Source organism: Gopherus evgoodei, chromosome 9 (assembly GCF_007399415.2).
Source record: "Gopherus evgoodei ecotype Sinaloan lineage chromosome 9, rGopEvg1_v1.p, whole genome shotgun sequence".
NCBI lineage: Eukaryota > Metazoa > Chordata > Testudines > Testudinidae > Gopherus > Gopherus evgoodei.
The window spans coordinates 378,499-399,143 of NC_044330.1; the positions used below are offsets into that span (position 1 = coordinate 378,499).

Here is a 20,645-nt window from a genome sequence, read left to right on the forward strand (position 1 = left end):
CAAATTAATTAACCATATTAAATACAAAAATCAATAACATAAATCTTTGCAATAACAAAGAAAAGTTTAATTAATCCAGATAAACTTTACCCCATAACCAAAAGAAAACTTCACATTATATTATTGTGTTTAAAAGACTATTGATCAAAAGATGATCTTTTAAACCTAATAAAAGGTCTGTCTTAGTAACTTGAAGTCACTACTTAAATAAATGGTAGTACTTAAATGAAAATAGCACTGGATAGGTATTACATGGACTTACTGTGTTCCGAATCAAACAAATCATTCAGCAGTAGAAGTGAGCAATATATAGAACACATTTTCTAAAGTAATGTTTAAGAGGGAAAAGAATAATGTAAAAGCCAAGAAAAAAAATTATCTACGAATTTTGCTACAAATTCTTGATCCACTTGTAATCTGTAATAGAAATAACTCTATTTACATAATTATGCACAATGCTAATCCTACGATAAACGGATTGTATTCTTAAGCAGCACTGTGTGTGTTAATATAACTGTGCTAAATGCACTTGATTTTACCTACAGAGACAGTAAAATAATAGGATCCTTTTCACTATCAACATCTTCTGAAGTGCTGTACTTACATGTTACCAGCATAAAATGTCCAGTCAAAACAAGGCAATTTTTCTTTCAGTTGATTAGTTTAGACTTCAGTATCTGCAGATCACTTCTAAAACCTTTCTGATAAAAAGAAGCGTTCCACAGCAACACTGTCCACCTTGCCTAAAACATCATGTGACTTAAGATTAAGGCAAATCTACAGCAGGAGACTGGCATAGTCACTGAGCTGAATTTTTTTTTTTTTTTTACTTCTCTCCTCCACTCTCCTCCCTCATCACAATGGAAATCAAATTTGCTCTGGGTAATATAAGAATAAATAGCTCCTCCTCAATGTAGAAATCATAAGCTTTTCTTTTTTTCCCCTACAACATGTTTCTTCAACAATCACATTAAACACTATGTTTGTGATCTCATTACAATTCTACAGAATTTTTTTGTAACGTTCATCTTTACAAAAATACAATCATGAATAACCAAGATATTTAGTGTAACTATAAATAGGAGAAAAATCACTTCAAAATCTATAAACAGGCAACATGGAATATTTTACAAGAGAAAATTCAACGAAGTAGGCTTTTTCTATAGCACACTGACCTTGTTAGCCAAAGTAGGAAATAGCTTTTTATTAGTCTAATCAATCAACATGCTAACCATAATGATATCAGAAAGACAAGGTGGGTGAGGTACTATCTTATTGAACCAACTTCTGTAACACCTCACCCACCTTGTCTCTCTAATATCCTGGGATTAACATGGCTACAACAACACTGCATAAACAATAATGATATCAGACAATGGTTTCCTAAACTATTCCGATGATCCCCAGAAGCGGTCAGTAATTTTTTAAAAATGGTATGGATCAGGTACAGATTTGAATAGTTCACCAACCCTAATTCAGATGCAAAAGTAGTTCTTCAATAAGATGAACAAAATCCTATAAACAGCAGTTATTCCTGTAATGCTGTCCATGTTCGAAGTAATAAAGTTCAAAATATTGGGGAGGGGGAATTAAACATTACAGAAGCAGCATTGTGTAGTGGAAAGGACATTGGACTGCAATTCAGGACAGCTGGGTTCTATTCCCAGCTAGCTACTGATGTACTGGGCGATCCTGTGCAAATCTCTTCCTTCCACATACCTTTTCCCCCTCACACTGTGTGTCCTGTCTATTTAGAATGAAAGCTCTTTGGGACTGTCTTTTATATGCACCATGGGGTCTCAATCTAAAGTAGAACCTTTAGGCATAATTAATAAAAAATAATAATAATTCAATAAAATTATAGTCTCCTTTTATAAGAGAAGATACATAAACTAAAATTCATTTGGTGTTAAGTCACCATCTTAAATACGAGGTGTCAGACACAAAACATCTTTACAATTAATGGGTTTAAGTGTCTTGGATAGTTTGTTTTTATCAATATCAACACTGCTTATAATAAATTATCCCTATTGATTTTGCAGCATATAGTCTTGTAACTTACAAACAAATTTTTCACTTGAGTTTGTCTTTGCTAAATTTGATTTGTTTTGTAGTTTATAAGAGAAAGAACTGCCAAAGAGAAATCAATGAGTTTTTGAGAGCAAGTATAGTCCTGGGATTAGGACATTAGTCTAGGACTAGTGAGATACGGGTTTAACTTCCTGTCCTACCACAGACTTCCTGTATGACCTTGGGCAAGTCATGTAGTCATCCTGTGCCTCAGTCCCCCCTCTGTAAAATGGGAATAATTCTATTCTACATAAGCTTTTATAATGCTCTTATTGACTATGAATTCACAAAAATCCATAAGAGAAGTGTACTCTACTATTAAGTCAGATAATGAATCTCCTGCCACATCAATAATGCATTAGGAGAAATGAAAATAATTTAATTTAGCTAAATGACTTCTAAAAATACACTGACACAGTACAAACAGCAATAGAAACATACATGACATCTGATATACATTTACTGTTATATGATAAGTAGGACTGTCAATTAATCACAGTTAATGCTTGTTAATCGAATACCTTTGGGTGGGTAAGGAGGCATTAGTTGTGGGGGGATTGGGTGGGGGGGGCCTGACAATGTACGGTCAGGTGCAGTACCACCCAAGCCAGCATGAGGACAGGAAAAGGGGAGAAAGACAAACATGGCACATCCCGTGCAGGTCACAACAACTGATCACTAACCATCCATATTACTTTCCTTCTAAGAGCTTCCTCAGCTGTTGCAGTAACTACTCAGAGAAGCCTGAAAGATGAAAGCCTCAGTGGGCTCTCCCCAGGTGAACTCCCAGTCAAGCTCCCTCTGTTGGCTTCTCTGCTGTTCGCCACTCAGCTGGTTCACAGCTGACTGCCTTTTTATAACAGTCAGGCCCACTCAGGGACCACCTGGAACAAAGCACAGGATGTACCATATTTGTCTTTCTTCTACAGAACAGAAATGACTTGGTCTGTATAAAGTGCAAGCTGGTCTCCCTATTGGAAGAGAAGGTTCAAGATCTGGAGAAACAAGTATAGACCCTGCACTGCATAAGAGAAAATGAAGATTTCCTGGACAGATGTCAGGACACGCTTTTATGGGCACAACATTCCAAAGAATCAGAGCAGGCTGCGCAGTGGGGACAGAAGGACGGTGAGGAAAACTGGCAGCATGTGCCCTCCAGAAGAAAAAAGAGGCGCATCCATGTACCAGCAATGCAGATACAGGTAAGCAATGTGGAGAGTGGACTAGATGATACATCTGAGGGAAGGGAGCAGAAGGAGACTCCACCGATTGGAAGCCATGAGATGCACTCTCCTAGGGATGGGGGTTCCATGACCACCGCTCCCAAGAGAAGGAGGCAGGTGGTGGTGGTTGGGGACTCCCTCCTCAGTGTGCTGCCTGCCAGGAGCTAGGATTCGGGATGTGATGGATGTGACAGAGACACTGCCGAGACTCTCAAGCCCTCGGATTGCTACCCCTTCCTGCTTCTCCATGTGGGCACCAATAATACTGCCAAGAATGACCTTGAGCGGATCACTGATGTGGCTCTGGAAGGATAAAGGAGTTTGAAGTGCAAGTGGTGTTCTCATCCATCCTCCATGCGGAAGGAAAAGGCCCGAGTAGAGACCGCTGAATCATGGAAGTCAATGAATAGTTATGCAGGTGGTGTCGAAGAGAAGGTTTTGGATTCTTTGACCATGGCATGGTGTTCTAAGAAGCAGGAGTGTTAGGCAGAGATGGGCTCCACCTAATGAAGAGAGGGAAGAGCATCTTTGCAAGGAGGCTGGCTAACCTAGTGAGGATGGCTTTAAACTAGGGTCACCGGGAGAAGGAGACCAAAGCCCTGAGGTAAGTGGGGAAGTGGGATACTGAGAGGAAGCACAAGGAGGAGAGTGCAAGAGGGGAGGACTCCTGCCTCATACTGAGAAAGCAGGATGATCAGCGAGTTATCTTAAGTGCCTATACACTAATGAAAGAAGCCTGAGAAACAAGCAAGAAGAACTGGAAGTCCTGGCACAGTCAAGGAATTATGTTGTTATTGGAGTAACAGAGACTTGGTGGGATAACTCACATGACTGCAGTACTGTCATGGATGGATATAAACTGTTCTGAAAGGACAGGCTGGGGAGTTACATTGTATGTAAGAGAGCAGTATGACTGCTCAGAGCTTCAGTATGAAACTGCAGAAAAAACCCGAGAGTCTCTGGATTAAGTTTACAAGGGTAAGCAACAAGAGTGATGTCATGGTGGGAGTCTGCTATAGACCACCAGACCACGGGGATGAGGTGGACAAGGCTTTCTTCCGTCAACTAACAGAAGTTACTAGATCACAGGCCCTGGTTCTCATGGGGGACTTCAATCACCCTGATATCTGCTGGGAGAGCAATACAGCGGTGCACAGACAATCCTGGAAGTTTTGGGGAAGTTTAGGGACAATTTCCTGGTGCAAGTGCTGGAGAAACCAACCAGGGGCAAAGCTTTTTCTTGACCTGCTGCAAACAAACAGGGAAGAATTAGTAGGGGAAGCAAAAGTGGATGGGAACCTGGGAGGCAGTGACCATGAGATGGTCGAGTTCAGGATCCTGACATAAGGAAGAAAGGACAGCAGCAGAGTATGGACCCTGGACTTCAGAAAAGCAGACTTTGACTCCCTCAGAGAACTGATGGGCAGGATCCCCTGGGAGAACAACATGAGAGGGAAAGGAGTCCAGGAGATCTGGCTGTATTTTAAGGAATCCTTATTGAGGTTGCAGGAACAAACCAGGCCGATGTGTAGAAAGAACAGTAAATATGGCAAGCGATCAGCTTGGCTTAACAGTGAAATCCTTGCTGATCTTAAACACAAAAAAGAAGCTAACAAGAAGTGGAAGACTGGACAAACAACCAGGGAGGAGTATAAAAAGATTGCTCAGGCATGCAGAAGTGAAATCAGGAAGACCAAATCACACTTGGGAGTTGCATCTAGCAAGAGATGTTAAGAGTAACAAGAAGGGTTTCTTCAGGTATGTTAGCAACAAGAAGAAAGTCAAGGAAAGGTGGGCCCCTTACTGAATGAGGGAGGCAACCTAGTGACAGAGGTGTGGAAAAAGTTAATATACTCGATGCTTTTTTTGCCCATCTTCACAAACAAGGTTAGCTACTGCACTAGGAAACATGACATGGGGAGGAGATGACCGGCCCTCTGTGGAGAAAGAAGTGGTTTAGGATTATTTAGAAAAGATGGATGAGCACAAGTCCATGGGGCTGGATGCGCTGCATCCGAGGGTGCTAAAGGAGTTGGCGGATCTCTCTGAAAACTCATGGCGATTGGGGGAGATCCTGGATAACTGGAAAACTGCTAATGTAGTGCTCATCTTTAAAAAAGGAAGGAGGAGGATATAGGGAACTACAGGCCAGTCAGCCTCACCTCAGTCCCTGGAAAAATCATGGAGCAGGTCCTCAAGGAATCAATTCTGAAGGACTTGGAGGAGAGGAAAGTGATCAGGAACAGTTAGCATGGATTCACCAAGGGCAAGTCATGCCTGACTAACCTAATTACCTTCTATAATGAGATAACTGGCTCTGTGAATGACGGGGGAATACACTGGACGTGTTATTCCTTGACTTTAGCAAAGCTTTTGATACGATCTCCCACAGTATTTTTGCCAGCAAGGTAAAGTAGTATGGGCTGGATGAATGGACTATAAGGTGGATAGAAAGCTAGCTACATCTTCGGGCTCAACGGGTAGTGATCAATGGCTCCATGTCCAGTTGGCAGCTGCAATCAAGTGAAGTACCCCAGGGGTCAGTTTTGTTCAATATCTTCATTAATGATCTGGAGGATGGTGTGGACTGCATCCTCAGCAAGCTTGCAGATGACACTAAACTTGGAGGAGTGATAGATATGCTGGAGGGTAGGGATAGGATACAGAGGGGCTGAGACAAATTAGAGGATTGACCCAAAAGAAATCTGATGAGGTTCAACAAGGACAAGTGCAGAGTCCTGCAATTAGGACGGAAGAATCTCATCCACTGCTACAGATTAGGGACCGAATGGCTAGGCAGCAGTTCTGTAGAAAAGGACCTAGGGGTTACAGTGGACAAGAAGCTGGATATGAGTCAACAGTGTGTCCTTGTTGCCAAGAAGGCTAATGGCATTTTGGGCTGTATAAGTAGGGGCACTGCCACCTGATCGAGGGATGTGATAATTCCCCTCTATTCAACATTAGTGATGCCTCATCTGGAGTACTGTGTCCAGTTTTGGGCCCCACACTACAAGAAGGATGTGGAAAAACTGGAAAGAGTCCAAGTGGAGGGCAACAAAAATGATTAGAGGGCTGGAACACATGACTTATGAGGAGAAGCTGAGGGAACTGGGTTTGTTTAGTGTGCAGAAGAGAAGAGTGCGAGGGGATTTGATAGCAGCCTTCAACTACCTGAAGGGGGGTTCCAAAGAGGATGGAGCTCGGTTGTTCTCAGTGGTGGCAGATGACAGAACAAGGAGTAATGGTCTCAAGTTGCAGTGGGGGAGGTTTCAGCTGGATATAAGGAAAAACTTTTTCACTAGGAGGGTGGCGAAGCACTGGAATGGGTTACATAAGAAGATGCTGGAATCTCCATCCTTAGACGTTTTTAAGGCCTGGCTTGACAAAGCCCTGGCTGGGATGATTTAGTTCGTGTTGGTCCTGCCTTGAGCAGGGGGTTGGACTAGATGACCTCCTGAGGTCTCTTACAATCCTAACCTTCTATGATTCTATGATACGCTTCTCCAGTCGTCACGTAGCATTGCGGGCATGAGTAGAGTGAAGTGAAATCTCCCCGTCTCTTCCAAATTCACCGTCCAGCGAGCCGCTCAGGTAGGTTGTGACATCTTGGTTGGAGGGGGTCCTGGTGGTTTGTTTCTTTACTGCATCCTGCAGAGTACTCTCTGTGATGTTCCTCACCTTGGCATCCAGGCATGTCAGAAGGTAGAGGGTGTGCAAGATGTACATCAGTTCATTGCTGGCCCTCTGGGGAAGAAACATCCGTTTCTTCACCAGCTGCCGGATGGTGTGGTCTGCCTTGTTCAGAAGTACCTTCACCATGGCAGATCCCCTCAAGATGAATGAGATAAAGGGGATCAGGAAGGTGTTCAAGGCATTGATGATCTGCCATGGTACCAGTAGAAATGAGTCAATACTGGCCACATCTTGTAGGATCTCCGTGATGATATTCTCAGGTGTCTGCTGGACATGGAAACCCGCTGACATGCCAAGATGTTGGTAAGCTTCCCCGTCCTCAAGGAAAGTTCACCCTGAATCTGAAATGGCGTTGCCTGGACCAAATCCCTTCTACTGCCATCGATATGCAAGGATGTATGCTTTCTGGCACTGAAACGGAGTCCCATCCAGTTGGCAGCCTGGATGGTGATGTCAAGCATTTGCTGGAGACTCTTGGAGTTGTCTGCTATCAGGACCAGATCATCCACTCCTAGGCAAAGTTCTCTGGCTTTGGTGCACTGGGTGCATGCACACCTGAGTGGAATACACGTCTGCAACCACTGAAATAAGAACTTTAAATGTCAGCTATTATTGCATTGAAAACAAAGCTCTAGGACATTAGACTGAGGTGGAGAAATCCTATGTGTGGCGTAATGCAAACTTTCAAGTGGCAATATGCAGTATGTTTCTTTTTTCTCTTGTTTTTTCTGTTACCTGGGGTTATGGCCTCTATCACATGTATACAGGTCTCACTACAAGCATGTACTGAACAAGGTTTAAAATGTTTATACAATGACCTACTACTGATTTCAGAGATGGATTGTGGATTTGGAGTGTGCAAGGAGAAACCGATGGGGAAATGTAGAGGTGCATGGTGAAGGGGCAGTGGATTGTGAGAAACATGGCCTGGGGAGAAGAGACAAGTTGCCAATTAATTCATCCTGGAAAGGGGATTCTGATAGGTGGGTGCATCAGCCTGGGAGATAATGAGGGATGAAGGAGCAAGGGACTGGGAGCATGGAGGGTAGTGCAGATGATGGGGGAGGCATGGAAGGGTATGCACGGAATCTGGAGCAGGGGGACATGAAGAAATACAGATTCTTATTCATATTAAGCCCTGAGAGCTTAAAATGTTCAGATATAGGTAAAAGTCTCCCCTGCTCTTTTTCTTCGTTTTCCTTCTCCCCTTCCAGGGGAGAACCCCACTTTAATGGACATCATTAAATCTGTCAGAACAGGGATCCCTTGCTGTGAATCTTATATTCCAAACAGATTTAAACTTCTGATGTTTATTTGGGTTGAAGGGGCGGGGAGGGAGAGGGTAATTCATCAATAAAAATGTTTTTAAAACGTTGAGCATCCCACCCCGCCAATCAAAATATAAAAGTTTATGCAAAAGTCAAAATAAATTATTAGGTAATTATAAAATCCTATCTCCAAGAGATCCATTTCCAGTAATCTCTTACTAGTTATCCATTTTCACTGTTGTGTATATTTTACAAATTTTAGGGGGCACTGCTAGGTTTGCATGGAAGTATAAATTGGGTTAGGTGAGAGTGAGTGGTAAAGGATTACATGGTAAAATGGATCACTTCAGTGTTCTTTTCCAGATATTCTAAAGTTTGTTTTTTGTTCAAAGGTGTATAATTATTGTAAAGTACGTCATATTGGTTTGGAGCTTTCACTGTACTTCACTGAAACCTACTTTCACTATTATTTTTTACAACTTTTTTTGTTTATTTGCAAATTTTAGTTTAGTGTCAAGAAGTTTTTTAATGTGGGTTTTGGTCCTATGTAGGATACAAATATATTTTTGTAAAGTGTTTATACAGGCAACTTAGGGTTGCTTAGGGAGGTGTACTTTCATAAGAATAAATAACGCCTACTTTAATATTCTTAGATAATATTTGCAATTAAGGACTAGCATGTATGAATACAGCCTTTAATCTACATAGTATCTATGGAATCCTGCTGGAAAGGTATAACAAGTGGGGTTCTGCAGGGGTCTGTTTTGGGACCGGCTCTGTTCAATATCTTCATCAACAACTTAGATGTTGCCATAGAAAGTACGCTTATTAAGTTTGCAGACGATACCAAACTGGGAGGGATTGCAACTGCTTTGGAGGACAGGGTCAAAATTCAAAATGATCTGGACAAGTTGGAGAAATGGTCTGAGGTAAACCGGATGAAGTTCAATAAAGACAAATGCAAAGTGCTCCACTTAGGAAGGAACAATCAGTTTCACACATACAGAATGGGAAGAGACTGTCTAGTAAGGAGTATGGCAGAAAGAGATCTAGGGGTCATAGTGGACCACCAAGCTAAATACGAGTCAACAGTGTGATACTGTTGCAAAAAAAGCAAATGTGATTCTGGGATGCATTAACAGGTGTGTTGTGAACAAGACACGAGAAGTCATTCTTCCGCTCTACTCTGCGCTGGTTAGGCCTCAGCTGGAGTATTGTGTCCAGTTCTGGGCATCGCATTTCAAGAAAGATGTGGAGAAATTGGAGAGGGTCCAGAGAAGAGCAACAAGAATGATTAAAGGTCTTAAGAACATGACCTATGAAGGAAGGCTGAAAGAAATGGGTTTATTTAGTTTGGAAAAGAGAAGACTGAGAGGGGACATGATAGCAGTTTTCAGGTATCTAAAAGGGTGTCATCAGGAGGAGGGAGAAAACTTATTCACCTTAGCCTCTAATGATAGAGCAAGAAGCAATGGGCTTAAACTGCAGCAAGGGAGATTTAGGTTGGACATTAAGAAAAAGTTCTTAACTGTCAGGGTAGTTAAACACTGGAATAAATTACCTAGGGAGGTTGTGGAATCTCCATCTCTGGAGATATTTAAGAGTAGGTTAGATAAATGTCTATCAGGGATGGTCTAGACAGTATTTGGTCCTGCCATGAGGGCAGGGGACTGGACTCGATGACCTCTCGAGGTCCCTTCCAGTCCTAGAGTCTATGAATCTATGAATCACAGTAGGTATTTTATAACTACCCAGACAAAAGTCACTTTTTAAAATATTTGTGGATTAGTTAAAAAAGCATACAAAGTTTTACTGTGATTTTCTACGAGCAATTAATTTCTTTGCACGGATACTTAGTGCTTCTATATCAGGGGCAGGCAACCTGCAGCACGCAAGCTGATTTTCAGTGGCACTCATGCTGCCCGGGTCCTGGCCACTGGTCTGGGAAACTCTGCATTTTAATTTAATTTTAAATGAAGCTTCTTAAACATTTTAAAAATCTTATTTACTTTACATACAACAATAGTTAAGTTATATATTATAGACTTATAGAAAGAGACCTTCTAAAAACGTTAAAATGTATTCCAAAATTAAATTAGAGTGAATAAATGAAGACTCGGTACACCACTTCTGAAAGGTTGCTGACCCCTGTTCTGTATTAACACATCAAATTAACATAAGAGACAACTAGATTCCATATACACAGGAGACTTGTTAGCATGCATGAAAGCTGCAAACTGCACCTACTGAGGTTATAATGAGTGATTAGAAAGGCTGGGCCACTAGGTTCGGAACAGATTATGAGGATGACATTTGCATTTTCTCAGTACGTGTTTCGATAGCACCCTTCAGTTTCAAACTGAGAAGAGATACCTGTTCACTGCTAAAATGAACAATACCATCTGTGACATCTTTATGTTTTCTACACTTTTCCATAACTGCATTTACACTTTGTTAAAGGCCAAAATGTATTTTAAAATAAGGAGACTAACAAATTAAAAAAATACTGTAGAAAGTGACATTTAAAAAGGGTAAAACATAGTAAGCCTTATACCTTTGTCTGGCAGGACTATTTTTAACAGAACCCTCTCTCTATTCTTGAAGTACCTTTCGAACCTGTCTCACTAATTGACTAATCTGGATTACTCAAAAATTAACAGAAGCAGGTATAACAAACAGGAAAATAACAGGAAACTGAAAATTGCATACCTAAGAGCAGTATAAACTGCAACATTTTAGAGAATGTGTTTCAGTTAGTGAACATGTCAGTCTATCTAGTTTTAATAGTTAAGAATTAACAATTTCATAACCTAAAGCGAGTGAAGTTAAATCATTTGATGTACAACAAATACTTGGATCTCCTTAATTTCGCTAAAGTCCTATTGGCTTTGTGCTGCTTTGATTAGAGTCTTAAGGAATGTATGCAAGACTTTTCAGAGCACTTGCACATGAAACCATTCTAGGAAATTCACATATGAATTAAATACTAATTTCCAGAGAATAGGATTCAGTTGTTTCATTTAGCTACATACATAAGACAATGCCTGGACCAAATTTCAAAGGCAATAGTATTTTTTTTTAAATGAGCACGCGCGTACACTCAGTAAAATCCGACAGAATCAAGCTGATGCCCTATAAAATATAATACTCAATAATAATAACCCTTCCACTTCATGAAGCATTTGGCAAGGTAAGGTAGGCAAGAAACATGTAAAATTAATTATTTTAAAATGATCATAGAATATAGCACAGATTTAGCAGACGTACATCTCCTCTCAAACATTGCTCACCACAATGCAGCCTTTAGAACAGAGTACAGATACCCTTCTGGCTAGTATGTGATATTTTTTATCTAATACTGCAGAAAAAAACCAGAATATCTGTGTTCACCAGCAACATTGTGAATTGACTCCCTCAGGGATTTGGACCAAACATTTAAACTGGACTCTGAACACATTTTGCACCTAATACAGAGAGAAAAAAAATCCAAGAGATAAATGTCCAGTTATGTGAATAATGCAATTTCAAATAAAGTTTTACAATACACCACCTAACAATCTCCTCTCCAGCACTTTGATCCATCTTCTCTTAATCACACACTGATCCATCAAGCACCTAAGAATGCTCAACTAATCAGATCACATAACAGTCTTATTTCTCTTTTAGAAATGAGGTCGACTTGTTCAGCAGAACTGCAAACAGAAAAACACTTTTATATGAACACTCTTAATTACTATGTAATAGGTATCCAATGACAGTTCTTTCACTATTGGAGTATAACTACACTCTTACTTTGGCCAGTAGCTCTGCTTAGACTTGGGGCCTTTGGGCCTTATCCAAAAAGCACATGCAATAACTCACTAATAGTAATAGCTATATTATGCACATGTATTTAGTAGGACCAGTAGCAACAACTCTAGTTAATATGTGGTCTCTGCATTTCCATCTTCATCCCATTTTTAGTTACTCAGAACTTTAATCTACCTGGCTTAATTTTGAGGGCTTAGTCCTCGCATGAAGGTGAATTTTTGGAACATTTCAGTCAAAATGGTCTAGTCAAATGAAGAAGCCAATTTTGCCCATTTAAATAATTCTTGTAGCATTTTCAGGAACAGCAGTACTCCTGAAGCAACTGGGTGCAGAAAGTGGGGAAAGAAGCCTCAGTGAGAAGGTGCTTTTGAGCATTCATGTGAAAAAAGACGGTTACTCACCTTTGTAACTGTTGTTCTTCGAGATGTGTTGCTCACGTCCATTCCAGTTAGGTGTGCGCGCCGCTCGTGCACGTTCGTCGGAAACTTTTTACCCTAGCAACTCCAGTGGGCCAACAGGTCGCCCCCTGGAGTGGCGCCGCCATGGCGCCCAATATATATCCCTGCCGGCCCGCCCGCTCCTCAGTTCCTTCTTGCCGGCTACTCCGACAGTGGGGAAGGAGGGCGGGTGTGGAATGGATGTGAGCAACACATCTCGAAGAACAACAGTTACAAAGGTGAGTAACCGTCTTTTCTTCTTCGAGTGATTGCTCACATCCATTCCAGTTAGGTGACTCCCAAGCCATACCTAGGCGGTGGGGTCGGAGTGAGAAGTCGCGGCACGGAGCACTGCAGTTCCGAAGGCCGCATCCTCCCTCGACTGCTGGACCAGGGCGTAGTGGGAAGCAAAGGTGTGGACCGATGACCAGGTCGCTGCCCGACAGATTTCCTGGATGGGCACACGGGCGAGGAAAGCCAGCGACGACGCCTGCGCCCTGGTAGAATGCGCAGTCACACGGCCCGTAGGGACATGGGCCAAGTCATAACAGGTCCTGATACAGGACGTAACCCAAGAGGATACCCTCTGGGAGGAGATAGGAAGCCCTTTCATACGATCTGCTACCGCCACGAAAAGCTGGGGGGATTTTCGGAAGGGTTTGGTCCTCTCTATGTAGAACGCGAGAGCCCTACGGACATCCAGCGAGTGGAGCTGCTGCTCCCTGCCTGAGGAATGAGGTTTTGGGAAAAAAACCGGAAGGAAAATCTCTTGGTTGACGTGGAAGGCTGAGACCACCTTGGGCAGAAAAGCAGGGTGTGGTCTCAGCTGCACCTTGTCTTTGTGGAAGACCGTATATGGGGGGTCTACCACAAGAGCTCGGAGTTCCGACACCCGTCTAGCTGAGGTGATAGCTACTAGAAAGGCAGTCTTCCAAGAGAGGTAGAGCAGGGAGCAAGTAGCTAACGGCTCAAAGGGGGGCCCCATGAGCAGGGACAACACCAGGTTAAGATCCCAGGTCGGAGCAGGGGGACGGACGTTAGGGAATAAACGTTCCAGCCCTTTAAGGAATCTCGACACCGTCGGGTGAGAAAAAACGGAGCGACCGTCCGCACCCGGGTGAAAGGTGGAGATAGCTGCTAGGTGGACTCGCAACGACGATAAGGCCAGACCTTGCCCTTTGAGGGACCAAACATAGTCTAAGATTTCGGTTACCGAAACTTCCATAGGGCGGAGATTTCTCTCTACGCACCAACAGGAGAAGCGTTTCCATTTCGCCGAATATGTGGTTCTTGTGGACGGTTTCCTGCTGCTCAAGAGCACCTCCCTCACAGGCGTGGAGCAGCGCAGCTCAGAACCAGTCAGCCACGCAGGAGCCACGCCGCTAGGTGCAGCGACTGCAGGTCTGGGTGACAGAGGGTCCCGTGGTCCTGGGTAATCAGGTCTGGATGAAGGGGCAGGGGAACTGGGCCGGCTACGGCCAAGTCCAGCAGCATGGTGTACCAGTGCTGCCTGGGCCATGCCGGGGCCACCATGATCACGAGAGCCCTGTCTCTGCGCACCTTCAGGAGGACCTTGTGGACCAGAGGGAACGGGGGAAACGCATAGTACAGGTGGGTTGACCACTGGATGAGGAAGGCATCCGCTATCGACCCCGGCTCCCTGCCCTGAAAGGAGCAGAACGCTTGGCACTTCCTGTTCCCCTTGGACGCGAAGAGGTCCACCCGGGGATAACCCCACCTCCGGAAAATGGAGAGAGCGACGTCCGGGCGAAGGGACCACTCATGTGACAGGAAGGATCTGCTCAATCGATCCGCCAGCGTGTTCCGTACTCCAGGGAGGAAAGAAGCCCTGAGGTGAATGGAGTGGGCTACGCAAAAGTCCCAGAGTCGTCTCGCCTCGAGGCACAGGGAGGAGGACCTGGTGCCGCCCTGCTTGTTGATATAGTACATGGTCGTCGTGTTGTCCGTGAACACGGCGACACAACGACCCTGAAGCTGATGACAGAACGCTTGACAAGCAAGGCGGACCGCTCTCAACTCCCGCATGTTGATGTGTAGCCCCACCTCCTCCTGAGACCACAGGCCCTGTGTCCGCAGGGTCCCTAGGTGGGCCCCCCAGCCTAGATCTGAGGCATCCGTTGTCAGGGATACCGAGGGCTGAGAGGGGTGGAAGGGAAGACCCGCACATAATACGGACTGGTCTAGCCACCAGCCGAGAGAATCTAAGACCTTCTGGGGGATTGTGACTAACATGTCTAACGGTTGCCTTGCCGGCCTGTAATGACTGATAAGCCACAGCTGGAGAGGCCTCATGCGGAGCCGAGCGTAGTCGGTCACAAAGGTGCAAGCCGCCATGTGGCCTAACAGGGTTAGACATGTCCTCACTGACGTCAATGGGGCTGACCGCAAACGTTGAACGATCGCCACCATGGTCTGGAACCGTTGCAGAGGCAGCGAGGCCCTGCCCACAGTGGCGTCCAGGACGGCCCCGATAAATTCCACCTTCTGAGTGGGCCTCAGGGTGGACTTGTCTGTGTTTATCAAGAGGCCCAGACTTGCAAACATGCCGGTGATCATGCGGACATGGCTGTTGACTTGTTGTTCCGACGTGCCCCGAATCAACCAGTCGTCCAGATAAGGGAACACGTGGACACGGTTGCGTCGAAGATGCGCCACGACAACTGCCATGCATTTTGTAAACACCCTCGGGGCCGTGGACAGGCCAAATGGGAGGACTGCAAATTGATAATGAAGAGCCCCCACAACGAAGCGGAGGAAGCGTCTGTGGCGCGGCCAAATGGCAATGTGGAAATACGCGTCCTGCATGTCGAGGGCGGCGTACCAGTCTCCCGGATCCAGGGATGGAATAATGGTCCCCAGGGATACCATGCGGAACTTCAACTTCACGAGGTATTTGTTGAGCTCTCGCAGGTCGAGGATAGGCCTGAGGCCCCCCTTGGCCTTGGGGATCAGAAAGTAGCGGGAATAAAACCCCTTGCCTTTCTCGCTTTCCGGAACCGCCTCTATAGCTCCTTTGCTGAGGAGCGTCTGCACCTCCTGCCGAAGGAATTGCTTGTGAGAGGGGTCCCTGAAGAGGGACGAGGAAGGAGGGCGGGAAGGAGGAAATGAAACAAACTGCAGGCGGTATCCCGTCTGCACCATGCTTAAGACCCAGCGGTCCGATGTTATTTGGGACCACGCCGGGAGGAAAAACGAAAGGCGGTTGGAAAACGGGGGGGAAGGATCCATAGGGGAAACTGTTACTGCGCCCTCGGGCGCACCTTCAAAATGAAGGCTTAGGTCCAGGCGGGGGTTTTGAGGAGCCTTGGTTCTGCCCCCCTTGGTTCCCCGAGTGCCTGCGCCTTCCGTTCCTGCCGCGGCGCCTGTAAAGGTCCTGCCGCTGGTGGAAATGGGAAAACGGCCTGCGTTGTTGTTGTTGCTGCGACCTAAAGGGTCTACGCTGCGTCACGGGGGTGTGCATCCCGAGGGACCGCATAATGACCCGGTTGTCTTTCAGACTCTTGAGTCTGGGGTCTGTCTTGTCAGAGAACAAGCCCTGGCCTTCGAAAGGAAGGTCCTGTATAGTATGCTGGAGCTCCGGCGGAAGGCCGGAAACCTGCAGCCAGGAGATGCGACGCATCGTAACTCCTGACGCGAGGGTACGGGCAGCCGAGTCCGCAGCGTCCAAGGAGGCTTGCAAGGCCGTGCGTGCGACCTTCTTGCCTTCGTCCAAGATGGCCGCAAACTCTTGGCGAGCATCCTGTGGCAGCAGCTCCTTAAATTTGTCCACTGCCACCCAGGAATTAAAGGCATATCTGCTCAGCAGGGCCTGCTGGTTGGAGAACCTGAGCTGCAGCGCCCCAGCCGAATACACCTTACGGCCAAGGAGGTCCATCCTCCTGGCTTCTCTGGATTTGGGGGCTGGAGCCTCCTGGCCATGACGCTCCCTATCGTTCACTGATTGCACCACCAGTGAACCCGGAGTCGGGTGTACATGGAGATATTCGTATCCCCTAGAAGGGGCCATGTACTTCCTCTCGACGCCTTTCGCTGTCGGAGGGATGGAGGCCGGGGACTGCCAGATGGTGTTGGCGTTGGCCTGGATGGTCCGTATGAAGGGCAGGGCGACCCTGGTGGGAGCATCAGAAGAGAGGATGGTTACAATTGGATCCTCTATCTCCGAGACCTCCTCTGCCTGCAGACTCAGATTTTGAGCCAATCGCCTGAGGAGGTCTTGGTGCGCCCTGAGATCCAGCGGGGGGGGACTGTTGGAGGAGGTACCCGCCACCGCCTCATCCGGGGAGGAGGATGAGGAGACCCCAGGCACAAGAGTGTCAACTGAGGGTCTTCCTCAGCCCTCGCCTCTGCCTCAGGAGCCACAGCGGAGTCTTGCTGCTTGGACCCTTCCTCCCCTTCTGGGGAGGGAGGGGGGCGAGACAAGGAGGCTTCAGGAGCCCTACGCTCCGCAGTCTCCGGCCTAGCAGGGAGCTGCTGGGGGCCCTGGACCTGATGGTATGCCCAGGGTGTCCAGAATCCCCACTGTTGTGGGCCTTGGTCCTGCAGCGGCGGATCACCGAACAGCGCCGCCTGCCGGTCGGTGCCCAGCGCATACCCGCTGTCCGTCTGGGAGGATACGGACGGCTGTCTAGAGGGCCATGGAGGGGCCGACCCTGGATGGTAAGGGTCTGCGCGGGCCGGCACGGAGGATCGTCTCGGTGCCGGGGACCGGTGCCGGGAGTCATATCGGTGCCGGGATCGGGATCGGGACCGGGTTCTGTCGCGGTGCCGGGATCCTGATCGGTACCGGGCGCCGCTTCGGTGCCGGGACCTGCCACCGGCTCGGTGCCGGGAGGTCGACCGAGACCTGCCACCGGCTCGGTGCCGGGAGGTCGACCGAGACCGGGACCTGCCACCGGCTCGGTGCCGGGAGGTCGACCGGTGCGGCGAGTAGCGTCGGGACCTGCTCCTGGAATCGCGGTGCCGGTCTTGGCGACTGGAACCTGACCGCGATCGTCTCGATGTCGACCGGTGCCGCGAGTGCGACCGGTACCGCTGAGGGGAGCGGTGCCGGGACTGCGAGCGGCGGCGGGACCTGGAGCGTGAACGAGATTTTCTGGGCGGTGCCGACATCATGGGCTTGCCTCTGGACACAACCCGCACCGGAGGTACCGGGGGTGGCAGCAGAGTGGGCTCAGTCAGGGCTATGAGGTCCCGAGCCGAGGCGAAGGTCTCCGGTGTGGATGGGACCATTATCTCAACCCCAGATCTCATGGGGGAGCTCGGCGGTACCGGACTCGACGGACCCGCTGGGCCCGGAGTCGACGGTGCCGCGGCCGATGTCGAGGCCGGGCGCTCTAGCCGGGTCTGCCTGGCCGGAGTATTGGACTTCGACGGCCTTGGTTCTGACTCCGGTGCCGGAGAGGGTCGGTGCCGGGGAGTCTTCTCTGTGCCGGTGCGATCCGGTGCCGGCGCCGAGATCACGGTCTGCGAAGCCGTCGGGTCAAGTGCCGCCTCCATGAGGAGAGTCCGGAGCCTTTGATCCCTCTCCTTCTTTGTCCTTGGCTTAAAAGCCTTACAGATGCGGCACTTGTCAGATCTGTGCGATTCCCCGAGGCACTTCAGGCACGCTTCGTGGGGATCGCCGGTAGGCATGGGCTTCTTGCAGGCCGCACACTGTTTGAAGCCCGGCGAAACAGGCATGAGCCTGGCGCCGGGTGCCGGGAAGGGCTAAGCCCCCGGCAAAGAACTACTTAACAGCTATTTAACTTAACTATCTACTTAACCAACTAATTAACAACTATAATGGACTAGAGATGAACGATAGATAAACGATAGAGAACTAGGAGAGCTAGGGACGTGGAGGACAGCTATGCCGCGCTCCACAGTTCCAACGACCGACACGGCGGTAAGAAGGAACTGAGGAGCGGGCGGGCCGGCAGGGATATATATTGGGCGCCATGGCGGCGCCACTCCAGGGGGCGACCTGCCGGCCCACTGGAGTTGCTAGGGTAAAAAGTTTCCGACGAACGTGCACGCACGGCGCGCACACCTAACTGGAATGGATGTGAGCAATCACTCGAAGAAGAACTGGTATTGCTTTAACATGTTACTTTTTCATGCGGATGTGACTAAATCACATGCATTTTGCAAGATGGGTTTTAGTATCAACAGGGATAGGCAGACAATAATAAAATGGTGTGTGGCCTTCCCGGAGCCAAGATGTCACTCTAAGACTAGACAGCTTGTGAAGTGGATGGGGAAGGATCCATTGGTGATGGTAAAGGCTGCGAGTCTGTCATGGAAGTCACGGATTCCATGACTTTCTATGACTTCCGTGACTTCTGCAGTGGCTGGTGCGCCTGACCTGGGGCCAGCTCAGGCAGCCCCTGTGCCAGTCACACCGGCTGCTGCTGGGGCAGTCTCAGGCCCCTGCCTACCGCCCCCAGCAGCAGCAGAGTTTGGGTGTGGGAAGAGACAGGGGGTTGGGGCATGGGACAGGGTGAGGCAGGCTTTGGGCAGCACTTACCTGGGAAACTCCCCGGAAGCGTGGAGGCATGGCCAGGCAGCTCTGTGCACTGCCCCCGCCTGCAGGCACTGCCCCTGCAGCTCCTATTGGCCGTAGTTCCCGGCCAATGGGAGCTGTGAAGCTGGCGTTCTGGGTAGAGGCAGTGTGCAGAACTGCCTGGCCATGTCTCCACCTAGGAGCTGAGTGAGGGAGATGTCGCCACTTCCAGAGAGACGCGGAGCCAGGCAGGGAGCCTGCCAGCTCTGCCAACCCCACCCCCCATGCCAGCACCAGCAGGGGTCCTGGGCCTTATGCCACTGCCCTTCTGAACCCCTGCGGAGCCCCTTCCCCCAAGCACCTGCAGTGCCCCCGGGCTGCCCCCACCCCCAATTTAGTCAGAGGTATATAGAAGTAGTCATGGACAGGTCATGGGCTGTGAATTTTTGTTTACTGCCCGTGACCTGTCGGTGACTTTCACTAAAAAAAAAATACCCATGACTAAAACGCAGACTTACTGATGATTCATATCAGCACTAATGACACTGTATCGTGAGATATCTCACAGATAATAGATGACTTCAGGGACTTGGACATTTTTCTTCTTCAGCATGCTTCCAACTAACCTTCTTTGAGAGCCTTCCTGTTCCACAAGTGAAGGAAGACAAAAAGCAGACGATTCTGGAAGTGAACCGCTGGCTAGGTAAGTGGTGTAGAATGCAGGGTTTTGGCTTTGTGGAACATTGCTCCACCTTTTATGGGGTAAGGGGTCTGTATAGTTTAGATGGCCTCCACAGTGCTCCACCTCAGCAGAAGAGGAACTGATCTCCTCAGGAGAGGCTAGCTAGAAGAGTCAGGAGGGTGTGAAACTAATAATAAAACAGGAAGGTAAAAATAGGGAAGATATGAACACTCACTTAGTACAGAATCAAGAATAAAATTCACCAAGGAACCAAAGGACATGAAGAGAAGAAATTCTTAAGTTGCTTATACACTAGTGCTAGGAGCCGAGGAAACAAGAGGATCTGGAATTGCATTTATGAGCATAAATTTGATCTAGCTGGTCATACTGAAACCTGGTGGAATGATGCACGATTGGAATGTTAAAATCAGTGGTTATAACCTATATTTAGGAAGGATTGAGTGGGCAAAAGGAGAGTGGGAGTGGCACTCTATATAAAAAATAGCATTAAGAGTTTCTGCATCGATAGAAGAAAATCTTGAATGCTTATGGATCAGTGTCCTAATAGATAAAGCACAAGAAGGGGTTTTAGCTGGTGTCTGCTACAGACCACCAAATCACCCTAGGGACGAGGATGAACATCTCTTTATGTACCTACCTATGATGTGTAGGAAAAATAGCTGTGGGATCATGGGGGGACTTCACAGAGATTAATGCCTAGTTCAGGGGTCCCCAACGCGGTGCCTGCGGGTGCCATGGCATCCTGGCTGGCGGTGAAGCATCCACCGAAATGCCGCCGAATTTCTGTGGCATTTCAGCGGTGACGCCTCTCAATGACGCCACTTGCCGCCGACAAGCGACATAGTTGAGAGGCATTGCCGCCAAAACACCACAGAAATTTGGCGGCATTTCAGCAGATGCTCCACCACTGTCACGGTCCTTTCTCTGGTGCCCACCAGA

The 20,645-nt window shown here is 47.5% G+C and overlaps 1 protein-coding gene across 35 annotated transcripts in view; it reads right to left on the minus strand.

Annotated features, from left to right (window-relative positions):
• The window catches only part of DLG1 (discs large MAGUK scaffold protein 1), a 395,120-nt gene that overhangs the window by 82,807 nt on the left and 291,668 nt on the right, over positions 1-20,645 (minus strand). The window contains exon 1 of one of the 35 annotated variants that reach the window (XM_030574836.1): positions 605-754. The exons of the other annotated variants lie outside the window; for them this stretch is intronic. The gene's annotated coding sequence lies outside the window, so the exon portion shown is untranslated. Of the gene's footprint in view, positions 1-604; positions 755-20,645 lie in introns of those variants that run through there. 35 annotated transcript variants of the gene reach the window in all.